The 20399-nt window shown below is 48.2% G+C and overlaps 1 protein-coding gene across 4 annotated transcripts in view; it reads right to left on the bottom strand.

Annotated features, from left to right (window-relative positions):
* Positions 1 to 20399, bottom strand: part of PAK4 (p21 (RAC1) activated kinase 4) — an 80498-nt gene that overhangs the window by 50837 nt on the left and 9262 nt on the right. The window contains exon 1 of one of the 4 annotated variants that reach the window (XM_083455187.1): positions 10178 to 10257. The exons of the other annotated variants lie outside the window; for them this stretch is intronic. The gene's annotated coding sequence lies outside the window, so the exon portion shown is untranslated. Of the gene's footprint in view, positions 1 to 10177; positions 10258 to 20399 lie in introns of those variants that run through there. 4 annotated transcript variants of the gene reach the window in all.

The following is a 20399-nucleotide window of genomic DNA, read 5'->3' as shown; positions in this document are numbered from 1 at the left end:
AGGTTAAGAACGGACCTCCGGAACAAATTAAGTACTTAACCCGAGGCACCACTGTAATAATAATTTATTATTTATACCCCGCCCATCTGGCTGGGCCTCCCCAACCACTCTGGGCGACCACCAACAAAGCAATAAAATACAGTGGTCTGTTAAACATTAAAAGCTTCCCTAAAGAGGGCTGCCTGCAGATGTCTTCTAAAAGTCTGGTAGTTGTTGTTCTCTTTGACATCTGGTGGGAGGGCGTTCCAGAGGGCGGGCGCCACCACTGAAAAGGCACCACTGGTACCCTGTAACTTGGCTTCTCACAGGGAGGGAACCGCCAGAAGACCCTCGGAGCTGGACCTCAGTGTCTGGGCAGAACAATGGGGTTGGAGACGCTCCTTCAGGTATACTACAACAATAAACTTTAAGACTGAGGTCGTAAAGTCGCTTTCAGTTCACCCTTCTGGGGGAAAAGAGACTAATGAATAAAAATGATGTGCCCAGAGCCCAACCCCAACATTTGGGTCTAGCGCGATGGAACGCCAGTGAGGTTTAGCTCTGATTAGGCTCTGTCGCAGAGTGGGAAAGGTGGGTGCCCTCACATCCTGGGCTTTGAATACATCTGTGGGAGAGAATGGAATGTGCAGATGTGCAAACAGGAAATGCAGATGTGCAAATGGCAGAGCCGTTCCCAAATGACACACTCGGGCTCAGTCTTTCTCCCCATCTCACCCCTTACTTGAAATGTCAAAATGCCCTTCAGTGGACTGAGCACACGTTTTGCACTCAATGCCCATTACCAAACAAGGTGGGAAAGACACAGCTATCTAGAAAATCACCTGTCCTCATCAATTGCCTCATCGATAATCCCTAGATTATCTGCCAACTATACAGTCATTTGATCTTTGTACACCTTTCTATGAACGTGGAGTTTCAATCAAGAGGCATTTCCTTTTTCCTCCGGCTGTTATCTCCAGGGGGGAGTTGGCACCTTTTCCCAGGACACAAAAGCGCCTGCCTGTTTCTACTCTTTGCTCCCCACCATCTTAAAACATAATCTCCCTCCTCCTTTACTTATATTAATTCAAATGGACACAGATCTACAGCAACCTCCCACATCTTGGGACGCTGGTAACCCTACTCTGCTCTGGGACACAGATCCAACAGAACGGGGACTTTGGACCTTCCCAGTCTCTCATAGTTTCACTTGGCTGGGTTACCAATACTAGGACTGAAAGCTATCAGGGGCAAGGAAAGGAGCGGCCTGAAGTTCGTGGAATCGAAGAAACCAAAGCCAAGGAAAAATATGCCAGTCAGTGTACACACACACACACACACACACACACACACACATAGAGAGAGAGAGAGAGAGAGAGAGAGAGAATAGGAAATCCTACTTTTCAAGTTACAAGTTTCCAATTTTAAGCTTGTAACTGTTTTCAGAGATACAATATTAAAGAACCCACCTCAACTTTTTGGCTTCTGGCCACTTAGGAAGCAATTAACACAAGCCACAGAAAATCAGAATGGGTTCTATCTATAGCAAGGAGATGGGCATTATCACTGAGAGATATGAAACCTGAGATTCAGAAGCCAGGTAGAGTAAGTGAGCTTTTATTTTATTTTTTAAAATGGAACCCCTGGGCTATGCACAATGTCCAGGGCAATGGGTTTTAAGTATAGTGGTACCTTGGGTTAAGTACTTAATTCATTCTGGAGGTCCGTTCTTAACCTGAAACTGTTCTTAACCTGAAGCACCACTTTAGCTAATGGGGCCTCCTGCTGCTGCTGTGCGTTTTCTGTTCTCATCCTGAAGGAAAGTTCTTAACCTGAAGCACCACTTTAGCTAATGGGGCCTCCCACTGCCACCGCGCCGCCGGAGCACGATTTCTGTTCTCATCCTGAAGCAAAGTTCTTAACCCGAGGTACTATTTCTGGGTTAGCGGAGTGTGTAACCTGAAGCATATGTAACCTGAAGCGTCTGTAACCTGAGGTACCATTGTATGCAGAAACATTCATCTTTAGCAAAGGAATCATTCTTTTTAGCACTACTTCGCCAGTGCCTTTAAAGAGTTTGAGATATATCCTGCGGAGGACAGTCTCTAGGCTCAAAGGAACACGAAATGTGTACTGCGATCTGTTCACCATCCGCCTAACGGCTCTTCCCTGGGGGGTGTCCTCTCTTACATACCTTATATACCCCTACTGGGGAGAGAGGCCAAGTTCTTGGCCTGCTGGGGACCCAGCATCAGAACTTTCTGCACGTGTTAGAAATGCACAGGCACTTTTTAACCACACAGAACAAATGAGGTTTTATGGTACAAACAACTTATCCAGATTTCCTAAGAGGCACAAATTCCCCTAAGCCCCAGCCTGTGCCTTGAGATGTATCAGGGTTTCAAAGGATTTCCCTGCTCGGCTTCCTCCACCCCACCACCCCCGGTAATGACTCCAGGCTCCTATGGTTTCCTTGTTATTGTTTCTTCTGGCAGCTCTTCCATCTGCCAGATTCTGGTTGTGTTCGAGCCTGTTGGCATGCCATGATCTTGCGGAAGAGAAAGGGGTTAACAGAAAGAGGGACCGGAGCCAGAAGGAACTTGAGGGAGAAAAGCACACAGAGGTTTCCGCCCGCAGCCAATGAGGCGGCAGCGTTTGAAACAAGGACGGCCAATCAGGTGCCGCATCTGGTGGTTTAACATCAAAAGGGAAAGGGGGGTTCAGGGAAAAGGACAACATAGTGGTAAATCCTGAGGTGCCCATCTAGGAACATCCTTGCACCACAGAGGAGTGCAATTCAAAAGAAGAAAGCACTCAGGTGTTTCCTATCATCAAGGAAAGAATGCCATTTATTCCTTGCAGAACCAAGGCCTCATCCCCTCCATGTGCAATTCAGGAGGCGAGTCCACGAGATGCTTAGATAGCAACATAAGCTCAAAACACTGGTTTAGATCTCCAGATGGCTATAATAAAATAATAATAATAATAATAGATGGGTGTGGGTGTCTGTCCATCCGTCCGTCTGTCCTGCAGCTCCCTTGTCTCTGGGTCACCTATGCCCTTTAGCCAGAGTTGTCTGGGTCCTTGACTTAATAATAATAACAATAATAATAATAATTTATTATTTGTACCCCGCCCATCTGGCTGGGTTTCCCCAGCCACTCTGGGCGGCTTCCAACAAAGACCAAAAATACACTAAAATGTCACACATTAAAAACTTTCTTTATACTCCTATACTCCCCTTACTCCGCACAAAGTGGCAGAAACTGTTTAGGGCTTTAAAGGTTAACAACATCACCTTGATTTGTTCATGGAATGCACAATGTCAATGTTAAAATTCTCACCCACCCACCCTTCATCAATAGCTCTCAGGATGCTTCACAAGATAAATGCAATTTTAAAAAACTTCTGAGCAATCATTACAACCACCCCATAAAGGGAGTCCGCATCCCCTGGAGTGTGTGTCTGACCAGTATTCCAGCTCTGACCTGAATCAAGAGGTTGGGTACAACAGGTCTCTGTCTGGAAAGAGCAACTCTGAGCCAAGGAATATCCAAGCGATTCCAGTTTTGCACCATCGCACAGCAGAGGAAATGCACAACCTCAAAAGCATCTGCAAGAACGAGCCATTCAGGTAAGTGGCCAATTAACAGCTGTTGGATTCCAGGCATGGGCAAGGAGTTCCCCCAGCTAATTTTTAATTGCCCCATAGAAAGTATACCGGCAAGGGAGACTTAAGGGACACACCCATCACCTTCATAACCGGGATCTTCCTTGTCAAAGCTAAACACTACATCACACTGGCTCAATCCTATCCGGTCACTGGTATCCAAGCAACCAGCCTAATTTGGCTCAGTTGCTTCCGTCCCGTTCTTCGGGACAATTCTGAGTGGAGCAATTTACCTGTGGAGACTGACAAAGGCCCTTTTCTTAGCCGCTAACCCTGCTCCCATTTCCAGTGAGTGGGCAGCCACAAGAGCTGGCTAACGAAGCAGGCTGAAATGGCCAACTCTAAACAGGTACGTTAACCTTTTGCACTCTAAAAACACAGGTGCTTTGTCAGCTGAAACTTTAGGGGCGTTGGGTCGGCATTCTGATCTTCCAACTCAGGCCTCCAAACTGCAAGCAATACGATGACTCAACTTCTAGTCATCAACACTGCGAGGGGCTGAAACCGGCAGGTTTCCTGGTCCTCCTCCTGACAGGTGCAAGTCTCAGGCAGCTCACCGGCCAACTCACCAGGGCTGAGTCAACTAGGTTCTGCATAGCACAGAGGTTTTCAACCTTTTTGAGTCCACGGCTCCCTTAACCAACTACCGTATTTTTTGCTCTATAAGACGCACCAGACTACAAGACGCACCTAGTTTTTGGAGGAGGAAAACAAGAAAAAAAATATTCTGAATCTCAGAAGCCAGAACAGCAAAAGGGATCGCTGCGCAGTGAAAGCAGCAATCCCTCTTGCTGTTCTGACTTCTGAGACAGCTGCGCAGCCTGCATTCACTCCATAAGAAGCACACTGATTTCCACTTACTTTTTGGGAGGGAAAAAGTGAGTCTTATAGAGCAAACAATACGGTACAATCTTTCTGCGGCACCCCAGGAGCCCAGTTACATCACCCCTTGCCTGCAGAGCTGGCAGTCTCTCACCCTTTTTCAAAATCCCTCTCTTGTGGAGTGTTCCTTCAGCCTCCATTCCTCTCCCCTTGGGAGTCTCTGAGCTTGCGCCCCCCCCCCCGCAGCCTCAAAGAGAGGTGTCTCCCAGAGGCACCATTCGCCTGCGGAGCTTATAGCCAGCGCTGCTGCAATAAACAGCTGTGCAAGCCTTTGGGAGGCAGAGACGCGAGGGAGCGAAGGAAAGAGGGACAGATGCCAGTGTTGCCCATAGCACCCCTGACCATCATTCAAGGCACCCCAGGGTGCCACAGCACACTGGTTGAAAACCACTGGCACAGCACTGCCTGATCCTTCCCTGAATCCTCTGATCCAAACTCTCCTGCAAACTCACGCAGCTCTACTCCTTCTCCAAAAGGACCAACAAAAAATGCCATTTACACGACACACAATTCCAAATGAGGCGAAATCCAAATTTAACCTGATTTTAGGAGTTTGGTGAAACAGGCTGCATGCCAGGCCCCCTCTAATCCCTGGATCCCTCAAGTGCTAAAAGCTAATCAAGCCTTCCAATTCCGAAAATAACCAGGGTGGCTTCCCGGTGAGGTGATGGGTTAAGGGGCTCAATGTGAGACGGCAAATGGGCAGGCGCCCCTCCCTTAACTGACAAAGCCAGAGTTTGGAGTAGGGAGTTTTGCAGTGATACGGCCTAGAAGTAAAGCAGCAAGCTAGATAGAGAGTCAGAGCAACGTTTGAGAGAAAGCGCTGATTTCTGCTTGAATCCAAAGCTGCAAGATGGGAGAAGCAAGGCTCCCCCTTGGTGTGTTAATGCTCTGAACCCCTCCATCGCAGGTCCAGGTAAAGACATCACAGTCCCTGCTGTACCTCATTCCCAAAAGGAAACACGAACCCTGGGTAAGTGCCTGGGACCCCGGCTCTCATGCACTGCTCGGAGATTGGGATGGCACACGATAATGAGCTTCGTGTTCTTGCCACGAATCAAGAAGCAACTGATAGCCATGTTCAAATATATAAAAGGATGTCACCTAGAGGAGGGAGAAAGGTTGTTTTCTGCTGCTCCAGAGAAGCGGACACGGAGCAATGGATCCAAACTACAAGAAAGAAGATTCCACCTCAACATTAGGAAGAACTTCCTGACAGTAAGAGCTGTTCGACAGTGGAATTTGCTGCCAAGGAGTGTGGTGGAGTCTCCTTCTTTGGAGGTCTTTAAGCAGAGGCTTGACAACCATATGTCAGGAGTGCTCTGATGGTGTTTCCTGCTTGGCAGGGGGTTGGACTCGATGGCCCTTGTGGTCTCTTCCAACTCTATGATTCTATGATTCTATGATTTGACCCCAAGGGTTGCTCCAGCTCTCTTCCAAGTTGTGCAGTAGCTAATTCCCTACTGCGCAAGAATCGCAGAAAAAGGCATAGGGGCCCTTAGCGATGGCAGAAAAGGCAAGGAGGAAGGAATTTGATTTGGGCTCATTTGAGCTCACTGCACAGGCATTTGGAAGCTTGCACAGCAGCAAGGAAGGTCATTCCGGAAGCCCTCTTGTGTGTTAAAAGGGCTTCCACCCTTAGGTCTCTTTATACATTGGGCTTAATTAGAATGTTCTCACTGAAGACGGTTCTAATTAACCCCAAAACAATTAGGAGCTGTTAGCACCAGTCAGAGAAGCAAGTAGCCGAAAGATGCGTCATGCCACGCAAGTGTGTTCCTCCAGTCAAATGAGGGGCATGTATCACGAAGCGCCGGCATTAGCCATTCCTCTGAGAGAGGCACAGAGAAAGGACTTCAAAACCAAAGCACTTTTTGCCAACAAGAAACTGGACTTTGCCTCCGAAGCAGGTTCTGTTCAAGGACAAGTCAAGGTCGGCTTCCAAGTTGTTGTTTTTTTCAGAAAAAAAACAAAACACAGTGACAATTCACCTCCCACAAGGTCATGCCAACCTGGACAAAACTCCCAACGGCAACGTAAGATTTTTCTAAGCGATAAAGCAATCACAAATGAAATCAAAGTCCCTTTTCATTTACGTATAATCAATCTTAGTCTCTCGATGGCTTCCAAGAGGAATTTGCTGTAATGATGATTTTAATGCAGTCTGGCAGCAGACCATACCGCTAAGCACTAATTGTGTTGGGGGTGTACGCGAAATCTATCCTTTCACTGGACAACACGGAGGTTGTGGGTTCTTTCTTCCGACCTCCCGAGAAAGTTTCTGTTCCCAGAAGGATACCAAGTCCCTAAGGGTCTCCACCAGCAGAAATGAGATTGAAACCAAGTCCTACCTTCCTCGTGGGATGGGCGTGAAATGGCAACCTTTGCATTTTCAGCGACTACTGCCTGCAATTGTGCTCATGTAGTGGGCATAGAAGCCCCTTTAACTGGTACAGGGCTGGTGCCCAGCAGCCATTTCTGCATCTCTTTGAGATTGTATTAATTTTCTCATGAGCTTGTTTCCTTTTGCCTTATTTGTACGCTATTGCGTCTTCGGCCTAGCGATCGTGATGTCTGCTAATTTCTAATGCTATTACGAGCCACTTCAATCTCAACCTAGTATTTTGGAAAAAGCTAAATACAAATATTAAACCTAAACGAAACGGGAACAGTTAAAAACGAACAGCAGAAACCATTCAACCCTGTCGAGTTGGGTCATGCAGCGAAAGCATTTCAGGACACCGAAAGATCACTGGCAGGGATGGAGGGAAGGAAGAATGTTCAGAAAACAGACTTTTCCCCCTGCAGGTTGTTTGCAGGCCTCCTAAGCTTAATTTAGTCTCTCCAGCTGTTCCCCTACCAGCTTTGCTGTGCAAGAGCTCTCCATTTAGCTGGCCTCCTCTCGCTGCTTGAGCAGATAAACTGAAAGACCTGCCTGAAAGCAACTCAGGCAGACGCGGCAGCAGCCTGCCTAGGTGGGTCTTCGCGGAGCCTGCTCGAACCCAAACCAGGGTTCGAAATGAGCCAGGCACCGGGCGCATTTTGCACCTGGTTATCAGTCACTTGCAACCGAGTGAAGGTGCCTGGGTGCCAGGATGGCGCCTGACATCTCCAACACCTGGAGATGCCTGCCTGGAGATCCTTGGATCTTGACTGTTTCCACACACTAATACCACAGCATTATTTATCCGTTATATGTTATCTGCACAATCAGAATCAATTTCAGGAACCAAAGATTCATTCTCTGTGCAGCCTGAGCAGGAGCAGTGAACAACGCTATAGCTAATAGTTATCGCTTGCCTTCCCTTACCCCACCCCACTGCCCTGCTCACAGTTGTGAAGAATATTCTTGCGTTATGAATGGTCCATGTCACCATTAAGAAAAAGAAGTCAGAATAAGCCAATACAGTGGTACCTTGGTTTACAAACTTAATCCGTTCCGGAAGTCCGTTCTTAAACCAAAACCGTTCTTAAACCGAGCCGCGCTTTCCCTAATAAGGCCTCCCGCCACCAGTGCCCTTCCACCGTTCGGATTCCGTTCTTAGACCTAGGTAAAGTTCTCAAACCAAGACACTATTTCTGGTTTTGTGGAGTTTGTAAACCAAATCGTTCTTAAACCAGACTGTTCTTAAACTGAGGTACCACGGTCCCTGGATCAAGGGACTTTTCTTCTTTCAGTTCTCAAAGCCCTTAAGCTAGCTCAAGGTTGTCATCTGAACTAGACAGATGTTTTACTGATAATTAATCACAGTCAGTCCATCATTTGAAAAATAAGACTTGAGAGCCCTCTTGCCCCAAAATGGCAACTAGACGTTCCATTTTGGCGACTGTAACCTTGGTTTACAGAGCCATTTGGCTCCAACTTATATATCTGAGTTTCTAACACTGACCCAAACTGGAAAACATTGTGGTGCAAAGGAAATATATCCAAACTAAATGTGTCTTTCATAAACATGGCAAACAGGCATCCGGCGCCAGATCAGGTAAGACTGGGGAAAGCAGCACATTTCTAATAAAAATGAAAGAGATTTGAAATTAACCACTTAAAAATGGAAAAGCGCCAGCCATCTGCAAGCCTGTTCCTTTGAAAAATCTCAGGATTTCCTATGAAATAAATCGACACAGACTTAAAAAAACAAAGAAAGAAACCTTGCATAATGAATTCACACATAAAAGCAAAGATGTGAAGGAGAAAGGAAGCAGTGATTAGCTGCAGCCCAGATCTCAGGGCACATGAGGAGCTTTGCGGTGATGCTTCAAAACACACCCCTGGTTTGAGATGATCGGGGGTGGGGGGAGGAAGACGATAAGGGTGACGGGGAAGCACCATATATGTGGCCTTCACACAGGTTCTCTGCAACGCAGCTTGTTTCGAGTCAACCATAGATGGTGAACCCAGAAATGAACTATGGCAGGATCAAAGTACAGAATTATTATGCACACAGGTGGCGGGTGGGACGCGGGTGGCGCTGTGGGTTAAACCACAGAGCCTAGGGCTTGCCGATCAGAAGGTCAGTGGTTCGAATCCCCGCGACGGGGTGAGCTCCCATTGCTCGGTCCCTGCTCCTGCCCACCTAGCAGTTCAAAAGCACGTCAAAGTGCAAGTAGATAAATAGGTACCACTCCGGCAGGAAGGTAAACGGCGTTTCCATCTGCTGCTCTGGTTCGCCAGAGTCGGGTTGCTGGCCACATGACCCGGAAGCTGTACGCCGGCTCCCTCGGCCAATAAAGCAAAATGAGCGCCGCAACCCCAGAGTCGGCCATGACTGGACCTAATGGTCAGGGGTCCCTTTACCTATTATGCACACAAGAGCTTCATGTGAACCATTGTCTCCACCCCAAAACTCAAGACATATATCACCTTTTCTGAAAACCTGCCACCCATTTGACAGGGCTTGGCGGACTGCATCCAAGGCCCGAAGGAGGAATTACGACTCAACCTCTGAAGGCATCCAAGGGCTGCGGCCAATGCTGCTCCACAACTTTCCAAATACTTTGTCACTCCCCTAAGACCCCTTGACAGAAGTCCTATCACTGATCTTTTCATGGAATGGTATCATTACACTTCTCCAGCTTCTCCCAGGCGTCCACCACACATCGCACATCTGTTTTTAATCAGCCAAACAGAAATATTTGTGATGGGAAAGCCGGCACATCGTGCAGGGGGGAAGTCAGAGATAAAGGCTTCCCTGTGACATTAAAGAGCAGACGCTGAAGCTTCACAGGCCTGGGCTTCCTCACATTCCTCAAGCAACTTCCTACCCAATTCTACAAAGATCTACTTGACACCAAAGGATTCCAAAGTGCTCATTAATAAAGAACATCACAACCCGTCAGAGCCACCCCAGACAGGAAAGTAAAAATTAAAAGGTTTAAAGGCGTTATCTTGGCTCCCCTCGCCCACACAACTGTTTGCATATGGCAGGAATAGTGGAACCGTGGCTCTGCAGATATTGTTGGACTACCATTCTCATTACTGGGAGCCACTGGCTGTGGTGGATGCGGGCTAGTGGGAGTCCAACAACACCTGGAGAGCCACCTCTGGTATTTGTCATTCTATGTTATGGTGGGGGGGGTGGTGGAAGAGGGGGTCAAAAGCAAGTCCTGTCCAGAGCTGCAATTTCTGCAACTGTAGGCCTCACGAACCTGGGCAACTAGCCTGCCTGCTCTTGAGGTGGGACAGCTGAAGATGCCAGTGAATCCACAATGCCTTGCCCTTGTTTAAGTCATATCTGCAAGATGTAAAAAAGGGAGACCTCGTTACCAGCGATGTTAAATTCTCGAGAATAATCTTTTGGAGAATATTCTCAAGAATATTCTCGATTAATGAGAATATTAGAGAATTTTCATTTAAAATAGGAGAATATTCATTTTAAATATAATTTTAATGCACTGAAAATGGTATAATTAGTTAATATACATGTTTATTCATGGGTAAACCTGTTCAGATGGCAACCAAAAACTCTACAGATACTTCTATTCAACGGGGCAATGCAGTGAATTCACATTCTTTGTTTTTTTGCACCAAACTTGAAGTTGAAAATTCAACATTAATCACTAAGCCTGCCACTAACCGTATGCTTACCATCAACTTTGAATTATGTTGCCAACTGCCAGTGGTGAATGACACAAGGCCCAGTAATGTAACTGGATCCAAAAAATCATCATTCATTACTTACACTGGCAGTATCACAGCTTGACTTACTATATTTTTTAAATGCGGGTTGTAAAACTGGTTCTTACATTAGAATTTGCAGTTTGTAGAGAATATTCTCTGGAGAATTTCCTAGCAGAGAATATTCTCACCTCACGTCTCTACTCCTTCCCATCCTGCCTACAAGACCTTTCCCACCACCTCTCTAGACCAGTAGTCTTCAACCTTTTCAAACCCAGGGCTCCACCTCTGAATGGTGCTGGTGCTCCTGTTGCAACCCACCTGACCCAGTAGCGGGTCCAAACACACCAGCTGAAGATTGTTAAACTATGGAACTCACTTGCACAGGAGACAGTGATGGGCGCCAACCTAGATGGCTCTAAAAGAAGAGGAGGAGGAGTTTGGATTTGATATCCCGCTTTATTTATCACTACCCGAAGGAGTCTCAAAGCGGCTAACAATCTTCTTTCCCGTCCTCTCCCACAACAAACACTCTGTGAGGTGAGTGGGGCTGAGAGACTTCAGAGAAGTGTGACTAGCCCAACTTCACCCAGCAGCTGCATGTGGAGGAGCGGAGACGCGAACCCGGTTCCCCAGATTACGAGACTACCACTCTTAACCACTACACCACACTGGCTCTCTTTGAGACTGGGACAAATGATGAGGAGGGCTATTGATAGCTATTTGCCATGATGACTATGCTCTGCTTCCACAGTTCGAGCTTCCAAACAGCAGTTGCTGGAAACCACAGGAAGGGAAAAGGCTCTTGTGCTCGGGTTCTGCTTTTGGGCTTATCATGAGCATTTTGTCAGCCATTGTGAGAACAGGATAACGGACTAGATGGGCCATTGGTCTGATCCAGCCGGCTCTTCTGATGTAAGATCAGAGCTCTAGAAGAAATTATTGCTTCCCACAGGCCAGAACATGTCTGATATATCCTCAAATTGAAATAGTGATTTGCACCCGGCTCCCTGTGAGCTTCAAGGTTCAGCAGGCTCTGCCCATTCAAGCCCACTGGCCTCAGAAGCGTTCCCAATGGGCCTCCTTTCTTACCAGCGGAAACTCATTCCCCTGTAACCAGATAAGAGTGTGCAAAGTGACCTATGAAATCCCTCACATCTGCTGCCAGGAGAGTGACTCCCTATTAGTCATATCTGAGAACTATCAGCCACTGCCAGAGTCTGGCTGCCAGCTTCACTCAAGAGGCACTGGAATATTCTGCCCCAGAGCTTTTGCCATCAGGACACTAGAGAGAGACCTCGGAAAAGCCAGGCTCAGAAGGGGTCTGTGCCAAACTGGACTTCTGGTCCAGCTAAATGCACTCCCTTCCCTCCCTCTCAAAAAGTCAGGCACCTTCTGATTTCATCCCTCTCTCTAGGGCAGGGGTCAGCAAACATTTTCAGCAGGGGGCCGGTCCACTGTCCCTCAGACCTTGTGGGGGGCCGGACTATATTTGGGGGGGGGGGGTGAACGAATTCCTATGCCCCACAAATAACTCAGAGATGCATTTTAAATAAAGGGACACATTCTTCTCATGTAAGAACACCAGGCAGGCCCCACAAATAACCCAGAGATGCATTTTAAATAAAAGAACACATTCTACTCATGATTCCCAGACCGTCCGCAGGCCAGATTTAGAAGGTGATTGGGCCGGATCCGGCCCCGTGGCCTTAGTTTGCCTACCCATGCTCTAGGGATTAGCATGCACAGAAGGCAAATGGGTAGATGCAGGCATCAAACAAGGAGGGAGGGTAACAAGAGGTCTATCATCTCTCAGCGCGCGCGCGCACACACACACACACACACACACACACAAGCCTCTGCATGGACTGAAGCTCTGAGAGATGCAGGAGGCTCCGGCCAATTGCAGTCAGTGCCTGAGCAGCCTTCAAAGGAAAGAGGGGCACAGGAGGGAGGCAGGGGGACCAGCAGGCATGCCAGGAATGCAGAGAGATCTGGCACAGGCCTCTCCAGCTATCCCACCTCAAGAGCAGGCCGGCTGCTGCACTCTGGGGACCAGCTCTTCAGCAGTCACGGAGCCTTCAGGACCAGTCTATGGCATTTTATAATAATTAATTAATTGATAATAAATTTATACCCCACCCATCTGGCTGGGTTTCCCCAGCCACTCTGGGAGGCTTCCCGCAAAATATTAAAATACAGTGGTACCTCGGGTTACATACGCTTCAGGTTACAGACTCCGCTAACCCAGAAATATTACCTCGGGTTAAGAACTTTGCTTCAGGATGAGAAAAGAAATAGTGCGGCAGCAGCGGGAGACCCCATTAGCTAAAGTGGTGCTTCAGGTTAAGAACAGTTTCAGGTTAAGAACAGACCTCCAGAACGAATTAAGTACTTAACCCGAGGTACCACTGTACAATAGTCTGTTAAACATTAAAAGCTTTCCTAAAATGTGCTGCCTTCAGATGTCTTCTAAAAGTCTGGTAGTTGTTTTTCTCTTTGACATCTGGTGGGAGGGAGTTCCACAGAGCGAGCGCCACTACAGTGGTACCTCGGGTTACATACGCTTCAGGTTACAGACTCCCCTAACCCAGAAATATTACCTCGGGTTAAGAACTTTGCTTCAGAATGAGAACAGAAATTGTGCTCCAGCGGTGCGGCAGCAGCAGGAGGCCCCATTAGCTAAAGTGGTCTTCAGGTTAAGAACAGTTTCAGGTTAAGAACGGACCTCCGGAACGAATTAAGCACTTAACCCGAGGTACCACTGTACCGAGAAGGCCCTCTGCCTGCTTCCCTGTAACTTGGCTTCACGCAGCAAGGGAACTGCCAAAAGGCGGTTCTTTAGGGGGCTTGAGTGCACATCATTTAAAACATAGAATGCGATCCAGCTGTTTTGAGGCAGCATGGAAATGAAAACCCAACACTGTGCCCTTGGTCAAGTCCCTCTCCCTCACTCGGCCACCCACAATTTACCACTGGAGGTGGCAGGGATGCCTCTGGTGGAGACACCAGGCTCAAAGCCTTCCCTGGGGCCACAGGAACTGGGAGGAGAGGTTGAGCCACGGAAATGCCGCGCCAGCCCTCCACACACAAACAGCAGTGGTGCTGTCAGGTTAGACAAGCCAGACAGGAAGTTGCATTGTACACAGTCAGGCCGCTGGTCCAGTTCAATCTGCATTGTCTACACACCATCTGGCATCAGCAGTCCATGGAGCCTGACCCAGCCCTGCTGGAAAATGCTGAGGATGGAAGCTGGGACCTTCTGCCAGTGAGCAATGGCCCAGGGAGGAATAGAGAAGCGGACACGGAGCAATGGATCCAAACTACAAGAAAGAAGATTCCACCTAAACATTAGGAAGAACTTCCTGACAGTAAGAGCTGTTCGACAGTGGAATTTGCTGCCAAGGAGTGTGGTGGAGTCTCCTTCTTTGGAGGTCTTTAAGCAGAGGCTTGACAACCATATGTCAGGAGTGCTCTGATGGGGTTTCCTGCTTGGCAGGGGGTTGGACTCGATGGCCCTTGTGGTCTCTTCCAACTCTAGGATTCTATGAATATTTGAAGACAAGGAAAATATGCAAGGAAAACTCACTCCTCCCCCCTTACAGGGGTTTACTGTTTTGCTTTGAATGGCCAAAGAGGTGGTCAGAAGGCGCCTTGTGGAGGCAAAGACAGTCTGAGTGGTGTCTGAATAGCGGACCTCCCTTGTAGGAGGCCCATATAGACCACCCTGTACACTCCCCAGAGGAAAGGGAAGATGTGGATGTTTAAGGAATCACAATCCACAGCAGATTCCTCCCACCACCTCCAGAAATCCCAGTTGCGATGGGCCTTTTAAAAGGGGCGGGGGGGTGTCCTTTCCCCATTTTGCACAACGCCCCCAGGTGCAGAACCATAAATGTCACAGGGCTTGTGGCGGCGGCAGCAGCGCTTCCGCAAGCGATTACTATTTGGTGGTAATTAAGCTGCTAGTTGATTGAGCAAGACCCTTAATTAGCTCTTTACAGCGTTACCAAAATTACAGCATATTTCCCCTGCTAAAAACACACACGTGGGATGGGAGGGAAGGACAGTTTGGTGGAACTCATGGCAATTGCTACTAATCTTCATTAGCGGGAAGCATACCCATTACTTAAAAAATATCTAAGTGAGTCTAAGGGGAAGGTTCTGCTGCTAAACAACTCCTCCCTTTCCTCGCCTGTTGCTCATCTCAACCACGATGGCGCTGGGACAACCTATCCACTAGAGAATGGCACCTCCACACTACAGGAAATCTAGGAAGTTTCAGCTCCCCCCTATTTCCCTCTGTAAAGCAGGTGTCAATATATATTTAAAAGATGCAGCCTAATACTTAGAATCATAGAATCATAGAGGTGGAAGAGACCACAAGGGCCATCGAGTCCAACCCCCTGCCAAGCAGGAAACACCATCAGAGCACTCCTGACATATGCTTGTCAAGCCTCTGCTTAAAGACCTCCAAAGAAGGAGACTCCACCACACTCCTTGGCAGCAAATTCCACTCTCGAACAGCTCTTACTGTCAAGAAGTTCTTCCTCATGTTTAGGTGGAATCTTCTTTCTTGTAGTTTGGATCCATTGCTCCGTGTCCGCTTCTCTGGAGCAGCAGAAAACAACCTTTCTCCCTCCTCTAGGTGACATCCTTTTATATATTTGAACATGGCTATCATATCACCCCTTAACCTCCTCTTCTCCAGGCTAAACATGCCCAGCTCCCTTAGCCGTTCCTCATAAGGCATCGTTTCCAGGCCTTTGACCATTTTGGTTGCCCTCCTCTGGACACGTTCCAGTTTGTCAGTGTCCTTCTTGAACTGTGGTGCCCAGAACTGGACACAGTACTCCAGGTGAGGTCTGACCAGAGCAGAATACAGTGGCACTATTACTTCCCTTGATCTAGATGCTATACTCCTATTGATGCAGCCCAGAATTGCATTGGCTTTTTTAGCTGCCGCGTCACGCTGTTGGCTCATGTCAAGTTTGTGGTCAACCAAGACTCCTAGATCCTTTTCACATGTACTGCTCTCAAGCCAGGTGTCACCCATCTTGTATTTGTGCCTCTCATTTTTTTTTGCCCAAGTGCAATACTTTACATTTCTCCCTGTTAAAGTTCATCTTGTTTGTTTTGGCCCAGTTCTCTAATCTGTCAAGGTCGTTTTGAAGTGTGATCCTGTCCTCTGGGGTGTTAGCCACACCTCCCAGTTTGGTGTCATCTGCAAATTTGATCAGGATGCCCTTGAGTCCATCATCCAAGTCGTTGATATGACGTCGAAGATGACTTGAGCATTTTCTCTCGCCCCCATCCCACAAAGCTCTGCAAGTCTCAGCCAACTCCTGTAGAATGACTTAGAGGCAGATCTGTAGGGAAATGGATGAATCTAATTGATTTACCAAGCTTTTCTGTGTGTGTGTGTGTGTGTGTGTGTTGTGCTAGTTTAACTAAGATTCGTTTTATTAATCACAACCTTTCCTTTCCGTGACACATCATTCCATCTTGCTTGCTTCAGAGCCAGGAACTACGATACCAGCTATTTAGAATGAGAATAATTTAAAACTAATTCCTACCCATTAAAGTAATTCCTGACAATTGCCTTGTCATTTTCACTCTAAATACTCCAAGTTCCCTCCTGCAAGGCTGGCTATGTCAGAGAGAGTCTGACAGCGTTTGCTCATTCAAACATGTCCCCAACATTCAAAACCCTCATTACTTTTCAAAGCACAATGTAAACAAAGGAAGGGAAACACAGAAACAAGGCAACAACTGAACCATCTCAAGCACAGGAAAATTCCTAGGAATTCTGTGCACTCCAGCAGTGGATTTGCATGAAGCTGAGAGCGAGGAAGTTTCTGGAATTTCCAGAGACTTCCTCGTTATCTGGATTAAGAGCAAGAGGTGCAAACAAGCAGCACTATTAGGACCACTCACAATTCACAAGTTTATATTGTGTATATATCCCAACCTTCTCCTCTGATGAGCTCAAGGTGGGGTACACAACTCTGCCTCATCTCATTTAATCCCCACCCTGTGAGGTGGGTTAGGCTGAGAAGCAGTGACTGGCCTAAGATCACACCCAGTGAGGGTCATGGCCTAATGGGGGGTGGATTTGAACCATGGTCTCCCAGATCCTGGGACGCGGGTGGCGCTGTGGGTTAAACCACAGAGCCTAGGACTTGCTGATCAGAAGGTCGGCGGTTCGAATCCCCACGACGGGGTGAGCTCCCGTTGCTCGGTCCCTGCTCCTGCCAATCTAGCAGTTCGAAAGCACGTCAAAGTACAAGTAGATAAATAGGTACCGCTCTGGCGGGAAGGTAAACAGCGTTTCCATGCGTTGCTCTAGTTCGCCAGAAGCGGCTGAGTCATGCTGGCCACATGACCCGGAAGCTGTACACCGGCTCCCTCGGCCAGTAAAGCGAGATGAGCGCCGAAACCCCAGAGTCGGTCACGACTGGACCTAATGGTCAGGGGTCCCTTTACCTTTACCTCCCAGATCCTAGTCCAACACTCTAACCACTGCACCACACTGGCCCTCTGGTTCACTTGCATATGCAGCTCACTCGTGTCTGAGGCTCTTGCCCTGGGCCTAACCATGAAGCCACACACCTGGAAGAGGTACCTTGCTTCGGCGATTGGGCCTCTGCTCTTCTCTTTCTCCACTGGACTCGAAAATTCCACTTAACACGCTGACAGATTACACACCTCTCCCTGTCGGACTCCCATCAGCAAGATGAGACAATCGTTGCATTCCACCCCGTGCCTGTATGCAGATAGCACCACATAGGAGAATAAAGTTTCCCAAACACTTGTCTTTGGTTCTTTGGAGCAAAGCCAAGGAGAAAAGGTCAAGGATGTAGCAATGCTGGCAAGTTCACCATGGGCACGCAGACCTCGGTGGCAGGAACGTGAAAGGGGGGAGCGGAGGCAACTGGCATGGTAAAATAAACTAGGAACATGAAGATATATGCAGCAGACTAATCACATGAGAGGGACGCAGGTGGCGCTGTGGGTTAAACCACTGTGCCGCTTGGGTTTGCTGATCAGAAGGTTGGCGGTTCGAATCCCCTCGACGGGGTGAGCTCCCGTTGCTCGGTCCCTGCTCCTGCTAACCTAGCAGTTCGAAAGCACACAGTGCAAGTAGATAAATAGGTACCGCTCCGGCGGGAAGGTAAATGGCATTTCCACGCGCTGCTCTGGTTTCACCAGAAGTGGCTTAGTCCTGCTGGCGACATGACCCGGAAGCTGTACGCCGGCTCCCTCGGCCAGTAAAGCAAGATGAGCGCCGCAACCCCAGAGTCGGTCACGACTGGACTTAACTGTCAGGGGTCCCTTTACCTTTAATCACATGAGAGGGAGGTTTGAGCTTCCTTTTCCTCTGCAGTTCCTGGGCTTAATTGTGCATCTCTCAGATGCAATTGGCTTGAAGGGAAGGAGCTCCCCCTCTGCAGCATTTTATTTCCAAGAGCAGCTTGCACAAGAGACGGTGCTTCAACCACTGGTGAAGTGGAGAAGGGGAAATGCAGAGAAGTGCAGCTCCTCCTGGGCTTTTATCTAGAGCAGGAGCAATGAGCTCACCTGCACAAGCACTACAGTTACTGGGAAACAAATAAAGGGATAATGAAACTTTCCACTCTATTGGCACGACAGACAGACAAATTAGCATAGAAGCAGCCTGAGAATGAAGACAACAATCACAAAGAGGTCGGATCCATTCCTTTTATCTGATGCAGCTCCTAACTTCATGCCAGCATTTCAAACAGGAATAATTATTCGGAAGATGGTCTGCAATTCCAGTTAAAAGCTAGAGACTGAAATTCAGCGGGCTGAGTACCTTTTGTTAAAGCTCAAGGTGTTTTACAAGTTGACCCGATTCAGCCCGGAGTCAACACCTCTGAGATCAGTGGCGCTCCCTCCCAGGGAATCACACTCAGGAATGCAGCTGTGCTGATTCTAATAAACTGGGCCTTCTGCTCAGTGCTCCTGCTCTGTGGGTGTCAGCAAAAGAATAGATCAACACAGCTGTCTGTCTTTTTGGAATCTTCTTAAGGGAACGGAGGCTGCACTGCGTTTCGCCAATTACCAGAACACCACAGCTATTTCAAGGAGCTAACTCAAAGGGTTAAAGAACAACAAGGTGAGGAATATGAGAAGGGTGGGATTATGGAAGTCTAAGGCCCTGAGAGCCCCCCTAATATCCCCTCTGCAGCAGGCCTAGTTCTGAAATCTCCCATTAAAGCCACATAAAGGGAGCAGGGTTCCAGCAAAAAGCAGAGGTTTTCTTCCTTGGAGGAAATCAAAGCAGCACAAAGATATTTTTTCCCACAAATGCTGCTGCTGAGCTGTGTTTGGGACTTACGCAGCACCCTGCCTCACTGGGCCCATACAAGAGAATTAGCTATCTGGGATTAGCCAAATCAGCAAAGCGCTCAGAAATTGCCTCTCTTTTCTTTCCTGAATGAGTGTGTTCTCATTAAGCCTGGAGAGAAAAGGAGGGAGGGGGGAGGGATGGAGGAAGAAGAAGAGCACAGTGAAAGCTTCCATCTTAACAATTATGGAAACACTGGAGAAAAGCAAGGCCCAAATCCTGAGCAAAGCCTTGTGCAAGCTGGGAGAACTGCCGGGAGATATCGGCTGCACAAGGGCGATGCGCAGCGGTCGTTTTTCAAAAGCAGACTGCCTGACTCCACTGTGCACATTCCTCCGTGCCAGAGAAAATCTGCTTTTATTAAGAGACGCAGGTGCAGTTGAACTCGAGGGCAAGAGGCAAGGTTGGGTAGCCAGGAAATTTCTTACACAACGGCAACAAAAAAGTCATTCACGGTAGAAATGGGCAAGCCATTAACATTCCAGTGCTGCCCACACCATTGCAGGGCGGGTGGAGGAGAGAGAGAGCCAGCAATGAGACCTTGGATTTGGGGGATCCATTCACAAAACCGCCTGATCCCCAATTGGCTTCAAGACCTCCTACAGCATCTAGAAGACGAGGCATGGGGTATGTAATCTATACAAGTCATTTAGTTAACTTAGTAATATTTTTCTACCGCTTACCATTAGAAGAGAATTCTCAAAATGCATCCCAGCAGATCACAGAGCTCAAACCTGGCTGCCATGCTACTAGAGCCCAGCACTGACTCAGTGCCATAACGGATGCTCAGAGCAGACCTTCGAAATGCCCTGGAAGAGGACCCCCAACAAACCAGGCTAGAGAAGATCAGAGGCGCACTAACAGGCAAAACTGGAGGCAGCGGACAAGTTCACTGAGCGGGGGTGCAGAGCCCCACCACCACCCTGAACTTGCCCGTTCTCCCAGCCCCTGAAAGCCCATGGAAGATAAATTACTCGAGAGTGTCAAAGGATAACTTGGCTCCCACCTGTAACACAGATCCGTTAGTTATGTGGAGGTGGGGCTTGGTCTGGCGATCAGAGCTTGCACAAGCACGTCCAGCCTCAGTCTGCCTCAGACCTGCCTTGAGGTTTTACAAGCCATGTATGGACGCTATCTGATTTTCAGAGGGAAGCTTCACTGGCTGCTTATTCGCTCCTGGATGTAATCTAATATGCAGGTTCTGAGCTTTGAAGTCCTAAATGGCCGGGGTCCTGAGTACCTTAGGAAGCACCTGCTCCCATACATCCCGCCCCCTTCTCTCAGATTGACAAGAGAGACATTTGGGGAAGCTGGAAGAGGCAGGGGCTCAACCTATACAGCCGTGGTGCCACTCCCATCTGCAGAGCCTGCTTCCCCAGGAA

This window comes from Podarcis tiliguerta (assembly GCF_965153285.1).
Source record: "Podarcis tiliguerta genome assembly, chromosome: 8".
Classification (NCBI taxonomy): domain Eukaryota; kingdom Metazoa; phylum Chordata; class Lepidosauria; order Squamata; family Lacertidae; genus Podarcis; species Podarcis tiliguerta.
Note: the sequence above shows the minus strand (reverse complement) of the source record. Positions and strands in the feature narration are given on the sequence as shown.